The sequence below is a fragment of the Lynx rufus genome, unplaced genomic scaffold (genome assembly GCF_022079265.1).
Source record: "Lynx rufus isolate CCGP_SWC_20201006 ecotype Redwood Valley unplaced genomic scaffold, mLynRuf1.p SCAF_13, whole genome shotgun sequence".
In the NCBI taxonomy this organism is placed as follows: Eukaryota; Metazoa; Chordata; class Mammalia; order Carnivora; family Felidae; genus Lynx; species Lynx rufus.
The window spans coordinates 11,652,686-11,663,016 of record NW_025814827.1 but is presented as its reverse complement, the minus strand read 5'-3'; positions in this window follow the sequence as shown (position 1 = coordinate 11,663,016).

The following is a 10,331-nucleotide window of genomic DNA, read 5'->3' as shown; positions in this document are numbered from 1 at the left end:
AACACCCACGTATTCTTTATCAGATTGACCCATTGGTTTATCTTTTGAGTGCTTTGTGTCTTTTAACATATATAATTTTTTTCTGAATCATTGGGGAATTAGTTTTCATGGTCCCTTATCCATAGATACTTCAGTGAGTATTTCTTAAGTATATTCTCTCATGTAACCATAATACAGTTATCAACTTCAGTAAGTTTAACACTGGCATACTTATTATCGCTCTTATTTCAGTTTTGTCATTTGACCCAATAATCTCATATTTTTCCTCCAGTGGAGGCTCAAATATTGTATACATGTCTCTCTAGTCTCCTTTAATCTGAAGTGTTTCCACAGCCTTTATCTTTCATGATGTGGACATGTTTGAAGAATATAGTTCTTCCTCCCCACTGTTTTTAATAGATCATTCCTCACTTGGGATTTTTCATCATGAGGTTTCCTCTGAATTAGATTAAGGTTATGGATTCTTAGCCAGAAAACTGTATAGGGGATACTAGGTCCTTCTCAGGGCATCACATCTGGAGACATATGACCTTCATTCATCCTTCATTGGTGATGTCAATTTTGATCTTCTGGTCAAGGTGTCTGATTTTTCTATTGTATAGTTACGATTTTTTTTTTCTCTTGTAACTAACAATCTGGGAGATATTTTAAGACTGCACGAGTATGTTACACCTCATCAATTTCCCCCTAGATTTAGTATTCATTGAGGAGTCTTGCCTGAACAGGTGTTCCCTAAAATGATTCAAAATGATTCCAGCTGTTATTTTAACCTCAGAGCCTGGTTCTGATTAGGGGTTAGCCTGGGCCTTGCCATGTGCCCATGGAACCCCTAATGCATCTCAGCAGGATCCCAGGGCTTCACTGAGTGCTTTTTGGAAGCCTCTGGGCCAGTGTACTGAGCTCCAGGTCAAACTGCCAAGGTTCAAGTCCCACCCAGAGACCTTGGTGACTCCTCAGCCTCAAGGGCCTCAGTTTCTTCACTTATGAAAGGAAGATTTACAATGTCCCTACTCCCTGATGTGAAAAAGCACTGCTGTGCTCCCCAAAGGCTGGCTCCCTTCCTCCTCTGTGAGGGCTGCCAGACAAGTCCAGTGGCCAACATAACAGGAAGCACCTGACTCAGGGTCTATTGACTGGCAATGACCCTTGAGTCCTGCCTGAATTCCCCTGCCACTGGCCTATGTGTCATAGCCATGCTGGAGAGTGGCCTGCAGACCCTAGGTGAATCATTTCACCTTCACAGGTCCCTTATCTCTGAGGAGGAATCAAGGTAAGGGAGAAGAACCCCTTTATTGGTAGGGGTGTCACTTGCCCCTTGCCCAGGAATGAGGTTCCCTCTGGAAGGTCACCTTGGAGATAGCAGCTGCTGGGAAGGACTTAGTGGCCAGCTATAGGGCTGAGGAAGGATGTGGTGAGAACTTTCCCTCTGGTTCTGGAGGCTGAAGGCCTATGTGGAAAAGGGGAGGCCTTTCATTTGAATAGTGGCTGCAATATCTCAGTGGCTTGAAGTCCTGTGGGTAGTTACAATGCAGGGTTTTGCAAACCACAAGGTGGCCATATTCAGACAGAGGGGAAGGGAATGTTGGGGGGGGGTGGCATTTGGATTGCCCCTACCTCTGCCCCTGCCTGAGCCTGGGCCCTGGAAGCTCCCTGTGTCTTTCTGGTACCACTGTGTTTTGTCCCTCCTCCATATCCTGTTTCCTGCCTCCTGACCTTTATTCTCATGTCCCTGACACAAGACATGTCAGAGACATATGAGACATAGCTGTCAGAAAAGGCCACACATACACTCAGGTGGAGGTTTCTATGTCGTTATGAGGAGCCTCTGGGGGGGGAACATGGGGGTAGAGAGATGATGGTGAACATTCCTCCCTGTTGTCATAATTTTATTAAAGGAACAAAGATCCTGGAGGAAGCAGCAGGTAGAAAACCATGACTTTAGATTTGGAGGTAGACACATCTAGAATGAGTGACCTTAGGCAAACTGCCTCAGTTTTTCCTGTCTATAAAATGGGCTAATTCTCCCTTTTTCACAGAGTTGCTGTGAAACACTTAGCCTGTGGCCTGCCTCATAAAAAATGTTTAACAAACCCTGGTGGCCTGGCCTCACAGGACACATCCTATTTAGCAGGCCTATACTCACCTCCCATTGTCACCACAGTGGCCTCATGAGGAAGATGTATTTATGTTCACTCCATTTACAGGTTAGTAATTCAAGCTTAAACAACTTGCCTAGGAGACAACAAGTTAGTGCCAGGATCTGGATCTGATTCCCTGGGGCCCTGGCCTGGGGCCACCATGGGCTTCCTGCTTTTTCTCTGGACAGTCTGACTTCAGATGGACACTCAGCCTAGGGAACCTCTGGCTGACTTGGGGCTTGGGGCATCCCCACCTTTTTTGGAGCCTGGAGGACACTCCAGGCTGGCTGGGCTCTCCACCAGCCAGCCATGGCCCAAGGGAGAGGCTCAGGAGGCCCTTCCCTTATAAGGACAACAACTCAGCTGTGATGAAACTCTTCAGCCTCCCAGCTGGGTGGGCGGAGGAAGGGAAATGACAGGCTCCAGCAGCTACAGCTGAGCTCGAGCCTCCACAGGAACTCGCCCACAGCCTCCTCTCTCCCCTTCCTGTGTTGCGCTATGTGGGGCTTTCCAGAGGGTCCACTGGCTAGAGGGGGGAGAAAGAGCCAGGCCCTGGAAGACCACAGCCAGTGGCCCAGGGAAGGGAAGACATGCAAACTGAGGCCAAGAGAACGGACAGGATCCCTGAAGGCCCAGCAGGTAGCACGCAGTCTTCATATTAGGGCCATCCTAGGGCCTGGGAGAGGAGGCAGGAGAAGGCTCTTGGGCAAGTGTCTTTCCCCCTTTGGACCCCTCAAGTCAAGTCATAAAGGGGAGGGGGCTGGTCTGCTTGCAGCCCAGCATGACCCTAGCCCCCTCCTCCCATAGCTGTGTTCTTAGGTTGCTGCTCTCCCCAACAAAATTCACCAGCTAACTATCCACCTGAGAAACTAGCCATGGAATCACAGATATCAGGACTGACAAGGATCTTTGAAACCATCTAGTCCCTCTCACTGGTTTTAGAGAAGAGGAAGTAATAGCTCAGAGGGAGGACCCGAATTTGCCCATTGGTTGTGTTAAAAATATGTGTGTGTGTGTGTGTGTGTGTACACACACTTGGGGGGAGGGACTTTCCCTTCATTTCCTCTTAAAAGTTCCTTCTTAAGAAATCCCAACTTGGGGGCTCCTGGGTGGCTCAGTCAGTTAAGTGTCTGACTTCGGCTCAGGTCATGATCTCATGGTTCATGGGTTTGAGCCCTGTGTCAGGCTCTGTGCTGACAGCTCAGAGCCTGGAGCCTGCTTCAGATTCTGTGTGTGCGTGTCTCTCTCTCTCTCTCTCTCTCTCTCTCTCTGCCTCTCCCTGGCTAGCACTCTTTCTCTTTCTCTCTCAAAAAATAAACAACCATTAATTTTTTTTTTTAAGAAACCCCAACATGTTAACTGAATTAAAGGACAAAGGACTTGATCTACACCCAGGTCTGGTTAGCTGTGGGGATTAGTGGTTCCCTGGAGACCATATCTGGGCTTGGCAGTGCGGTGAAGCCCTAAGACCACCAGAGAACCAAGTATGGCAGCTGGTGAATTGGTCTCTGACATTGCCATGCACAATTTGTGTGACCTGAAGCAGTTGCTCAGCCTCCCCGAATCTCAGTCTCATCTCTCCCAGCAGAGTGATTTTGAGGATAAAATTAGGCAATTTATAAAAAGCATCTAGCCCAGGGCCTGGCACAGTACGGGCTTAGTGAATGGGTAACAATATTGTGTGCTGGGCACCTACTCTATGCCAACATTATATTAGGTGCTGTGGATTCCGAGAAAATGGGATCCCTCCCCAAGTTGCTCACTGCCAGTCAGGAATACAGGCACCCCCACTCAGAGAGTGCAGTGGGATAAGCTGTGTTAGATGGGCAAGTTCTGCAGCAGCACAGAGCAGAGCTCAATAGGCTGCTCTTGCTGAGGGAATCAGACAAGGCCTCCCGGAGGAGGTGACTTTTGTCTGGGCCTTGAAGGAAGAGTAAGAGTTTACCAAACAGGGAAATTGGGAAGGGCGTTTGAGACAGAGGGAACAGCAGGCTACTGGCTTAAGAGCAAATTCTTTGTGTGGTATCCTGCAGGAGGAGATGCTGAGGAAGGGGTGGGGGGCTGGGACACGGGGTGGCAGAAGGTTGTGATGTTCATTCAGAAAGCTTGGACTTTGTCCTAGAGACCGAGGGGAGTCATGGGTGGGTTTTAAAGAGGGTAGAGACAGGCTGTGGTGTGGAGACTGGAGGCAGGGAGACCAGTTAGGTGGCAATGGACAAGGTGTGGAAGAGTAGAATATTTTAGGAAGCAGGATGGCTGGGGTGGGGGCGGGGAGGGTGGGTGTTGGGTCTCATGGATGTGGGAGGGCTAGAATAGGAGGGAGGAAAATCACATGACTCACAGAGTACTTGGGATATGGAGGTGCCCTTTCCTGAGATGGGGAGCACCAGGGAAGAGGCAGGTTGAGGAGAGGATGGAAGCTACATGGAGGGGTCCAGTGAACTACCAGAACTGAACTGGAGCAAATCTGAAGATCATGCGCATGCAGACAATGGGTGATTGAAGCCATGAGTATGGTAGAGTTATATCTTAGATGTTGTAGGATTAGATTTGACTGTGACTGGCTAGAGGCCATGGTGTCAGGAGAGTTCATCAGGGGCCAGAATCTGGGCTCTGGGGGTGTTAGGCCAAGATAACAGTGACACAAGTTTAATTTTTCTCATGTGAGTCAAGTCCGGCAGTTGAGTCCATCCCTATTATAGCAGCTCCATGATCATCTATTATAGCACCTCTTCTCTTACTGTTCTGCCATCTTATCACTTGACTCCTACTTCATGACCTACAAGCAACAAGATGCCAGTCACATAACTTGTATTCTAACTTCTGGGAAGGGAGAAGGGATCATAAGGACATACACCTTCCCTTTAAAGACACTTCCTGGATGGGGCGCCTGGGTGGCGCAGTCGGTTAAGCGTCCGACTTCAGCCAGGTCACGATCTCGCGGTCCGGGAGTTCGAGCCCCGCGTCAGGCTCTGGGCTGATGGCTCAGAGCCTGGAGCCTGTTTCCGATTCTGTGTCTCCCTCTCTCTCTGCCCCTCCCCCGTTCATGCTCTGTCTCTCTCTGTCCCAAAAATAAATAAACGTTGAAAAAAAAAAATTAAAAAAAAAAAATAATAAAGACACTTCCTGGAAAAAAAAGAGACACTTCCTGGAAGTTGCACTTTGCCGACCTCTCATTGATCACAAATGGCCACACCTAGCTGCAGGGGTGATCTTGCATTTTCTTGGTCTTTTTTTCCCTGGTGACTGTGTGCCAGCTGGAAATCAAAAGTCCTATTACCAAAGAAGACAGAAGAATGCATCTAGAGCAGTGGTGTCAACTGGGGGCCATGTTGCCCTCCAGGGAACATTTGGCAAAAACTGGAGGTATTTTTGTTTGTCACAACTGCGAGGGGTGCTACTGGCATCCAGTGGGTGAAGGCCAGGGATGCTGCTAAACGTCCTACAATGTACAGGATACCCCACCCCGTGCCCCCCCCCCCATGCCACAACATTTGGCCCAAGATGTCGGGGGTGCTGAGCTTGAGAAACCCTGACCTAGATGGACAATTTCTAGTCTCATTGCTGTAACCAGGAGAGCATGCGGAGTGAGCGGACAAGTCGCTTGTGGCCGTGTAAGACACCTGTCCCTGGCAGGCCACAATATCAGGGGAGTTCAGCAGCTCAGACTTAGGCTCTGGGCATTTGTTAGATTTGCCCCAGCTTGGTGGGGCTCCTGCCCTCACAGAAAAGCAAAGAAGCTTTGTTTGTGTCTCTTTGTTTCATTCATTTCTTTATAGTGAGCTCAGAAGTGCAGAGTTACAGGCTAGACTCTCAGGGAAGGGCTTATTTAACATATGGGCATTTCTTTGCCCACCAACCCGACTTGGCTGCTGGTGGAGGGAAAGCCCTATACACTGGGCCACCAGGGCCAGACACTGGTTCAGTCCCTTATTTTCAGTGTGACACTTCCCCCAGTGTGTTCAGGACTCTCACAGGACTCAGTGTTCAGGACTCTTCCCCCAGCCTCTTGGCCACAAACAGTGCTGGGTGGTCAAGGAGAGGCTCTTGTGGCCCTGAATCCACAGAGATACCCAGGCAGCTTTTCTGGCTTTGCCCATAGCGCTGGGCTGGGCCCTTCTGTGCTTCTTCCCTCTCAGTCAGCCTTCCAACCAAGTCAGCATTTCTGGGCCCCTCCCACCTTCATTTCCTTCCCGGCCTGTGGCCTTGGGACTGAAGGGAAGCCGACCTGCCCCAGCTGGGGCCAGTGCCAGGCCATGCTGAGGCTGAGGCCTGTGGGTCCCCAGAATCCCCAGGATGTGGTATGGCTGAGAGTGTGCCTATCAGTGGGGTGGGGAGTGTGTGAACAACTCTGTCTCTGGGGAGGGCTTTGGGAAAGGAATAGCCTCCAAGCCATTCTGAACTGTTTGGGGTCCTTGCTATGGGTGAGCAAAGGTCTCCCCAGGCCAAAGAGCCCCCCACTCTTGTCTGGCTGTAAAAAGTCCCCTGAAAGGAATTGGTCTCAGAATGACCCACTGGGCCTGGGCTAGGCCAATCCTTTCAGTGGGCCTGAGAATCACCGCCTCCATGAGCTTAGGAAGGGTTAAGCTCCCACCTTCCAACCTATTTCTGGAAGCCCAGAGGGACTCTGGAGGTTTTCAGCATTTTCAAATATCTTAGCTCTTCAACGGGACTGGGTGATGGATTTGATTGGTGGTACAGATCTTCTGCCCTGTGATCTCTGACCAGTTGCTGAACCTCTCTGATCCTCCAGTTTCCTCATTTGTTAAATGAGGAGAATAACACCCAGCTGAGGGTTGCGAGGATTAAGTAGGATCGTGCATGCATAGCATCACTGTGTTGTCGCCCTGTCTTTCTGGAGAGCGTCACTACTCCTCATCAGAAAGTCCTCCCCTGAGAGAGAGCCAAAGCATAAGAGACTGTTAAAAACTGAGAACAAACTGAGGGTTGATGGGGGGTGGGAGGGAGGGGAGGGTGGGTGATGGGTATTGAGGAGGGCACCTTTTGGGATGAGCACTGGGTGTTGTATGGAAACCAACTTGTCAATAAATTTCATATATATATATATAAAAAAAAAAAAAGAAAGTCCTCCCCTGAGCTGCCACTCTAATTCTTAGCATGGAAAGTTTACAGTGGGAATGACCCTGATAACCTGCAATTTACAGATGGAGAGGCCAGGGAAGAGAGTTGCCCAAGGTCACACAGGAGCCTGTGGCAGGGCATCAACCAGGTGGAATCTGCGCGCAACACTCTTCTCCTGCTCTCCCAAGGCTCTCATTTCCCACTCCCGCTCTTCTCGTTTGCACCCTTGTTGGCAAGAGCCCCAGACACCAAAAGGTTGTTTTCCTTCTGTCCAGTTCAGTGTTGATGCCTGCAGTCAGGAAATGGGGTGATGGGATGTCCTTTCTGACATCCTCCTGGGTCGGCGGGGAGCGGAGGGGGGGGAGGTTGGCGGCAACCCCACAGGGCTGGGCTTCCTGAAATATAGCTGCGGCAGCAGCTGCAGGAATTGGCATAACATTTAGCATTCGTTTTTAAAAAGTCAAATACTGAGAATGGGGTAAGAAGGGAGGAGAGACGGGGCAGATGCAAGGAAACTAACTTTTCCAGCAGAGAATGAATAGTTATTCTAGGGTGGATACATCAAGAAACAGAGGCATTAAGCATACCACTTGCAGATAGGGAGAGAATTCACAAAAGGTAAAAATCACTTACTACTAAAGTGGTACCTCTGGGCAGTGGTTCTGGAAGTGGGAGAATTTAACCTTTCATCTGATACTTTTCAGTACTATTTGAATTATTACCATTCGTATTATTATTTGCCATATATGTATGTTATGCCTACTAATGAAATAGTTAATGCTGAGCTCAGAAGCAGGCAGGTGTTACTTGGGCAAAGATGCAATGTGGTCTTTTTTTTGTCTCTAGACTCCTTGGATATGACCCCCTCAAGAAGTCCTTGGTCAGGTTTAGAGGGAATTCTGTGTCAGTCGGACTTCGCTGGGCCCTTCCTCCCTACCCCCTCAAAATCAGTTAAGATTGGTTCCAGGAAAAGAAAAAGAAAAAGATTGGCTCTAAGACTGTTCAACCTAGAAAATTCAGTTATCCATATGGAAGAGAAAGAACTCCTACCTCACACCACATACAAAAAAATCACTTTAGACTGGAGTGATGGATCGAGAACTTCAAAGTTAAACATGAAGCCCTTTAGAAAAAATCCGATATCTTTTTTTTTTTTTAATTTTTTTTTTCAACGTTTATTTATTTTTGGGACAGAGAGAGACAGAGCATGAACGGGGGAGGGGCAGAGAGAGAGGGAGACACAGAATCGGAAACAGTCTCCAGGCTCCGAGCCATCAGCCCAGAGCCCGACGCGGGGCTCGAACTCACGGACCGCGAGATCGTGACCTGGCTGAAGTCGGACGCTTAACCGACTGCGCCACCCAGGCGCCCCAAAAATCCGATATCTTAATTTGTTACAATTAAGAACTTCTCATCAAAAGATACGTTGAATAAAGTGAAAAGATAAGGCTACAACCTGGGAGAAGAGAAATTATTTTATATAACCAAAGGATTAGTAGTAAGAATATATAAGAAAAAATAGAGAACTCCTACAAATCAGTTAATAAAAAACATAAACAATACAAGAGAAAAATGAACCAAAGATATGAATAGGCATTTTACTGAAGGGAAAATATAAATGGCTAATAAACATGTGAGGGCATACCTAACCTCATCAGCATTCAGGAAAAGCAAATAAGCACCATAATAAATACCACTGTACATCCATTTTGCTGACAAAGTTTTCAAAGTTTGACAATACAAAGGTAGAAGGGGATGTGGACCATAACATATCTTAGGCAGTTATTGGGGATATAAATTGGCACAACCCCCTCAGAAAACAATTTGACAGGGGCGCCTGGGTGGCTCAGTCGGTTAAGCGTCCCACTTCACCTCAGGTCATGATCTCACAGTTTGTGGGTTCGAGCCCCGTGTCAGGCTCTATGCTGACAGCTCAGAGCCTGAAGCCCACTTCAGATTCTGTGTCTCCCTCTTTCTCTGCCCCTTCTCCACTCATGCTCTATTTCTCTCAAAACTAAATAAACTTAAAAAAAAAAAAAAAGAAAACCTGACATTTCTTAAAGGCTAAATATACTTCTATCCAATAGTAGATTGAATTATTATTCCCATTTTACAGAAGAGGAAACTCAGGCACAGAACGGTTAAGTGAGTTGGCCAAGGTTATAGCTAGTAAGTAACAGAGCTGGGGCTTGAATCAGACTGGCTCTAAGGAAGGAGAAAGGGCACTGATGAAACATTCCCAGACACTGGGCAACCGCTGGCTGGGCCCGAGGTTGTCTGTGACCCCAGAGGAGAACGCTAAATGAAATTTCTGAAAGCAACACAAATGCAGACATGTGATCATAGCCTCACAGGGAGGAAGGGGACTTCCCGAGCTTCTGGCCCTGCTGCAATGTGAGTTCTGGAATAGTAATCACAGGTGCACCGCCTTCCCTGCCTCCACTTGGCCAGTGTGCACAGTGGATGTGAGTATAAGATGGGAAGGCGCTGCTCTCTCGCAGGAATCAGCCCAACAAGGAGACAGACATGTAGGAAGCCTAGACAAGGGCTGTGCTGGGTGGAAGCATTGGCCCTGCAAACACTGGGAGGCAGGGTGGGTGCGCACCTTTCCCTGCAACTCACCTGTCTTGGGAACCCATAAATGCTCAGAAGATTCTGCTAACTTGAGGATTATCACAGGCCTTGTATAGGAAATCTAGGTCCAGAGATGACCAGCAACCTACCCACAGGCACACAGTTTGGGTGTGGCTTAGCAGGGTCTGCCATCCAGGCGTTCTGGGGCTAAACCCTGCAAGATTCCTAGCAGGTCACACTCCAAGCACCCAAGCCAACAAGTGGTTTGAAAATGCCTTCCTGTGAGCCAACAGCTCCGCACCTCCCAGGCTTTCCTCCTCAGAAACAGATGTTTCATTATTCCATTGTCTCTCCCCTCAACAATGGTTGAGACAGGCTGGGTGAATCACATCTAAAGCAGAAGCAAGTCTCTATCAACCCCAGTATCTACTCTGTCAATTTCCTGTTTTGGGTTGGGGGTGGTAGTGGTCATTCTTTGGGAGTTTTCAAACTCCTACCCATATTCAAGACCAGACTCTGCCTACATGTGTGGAGATA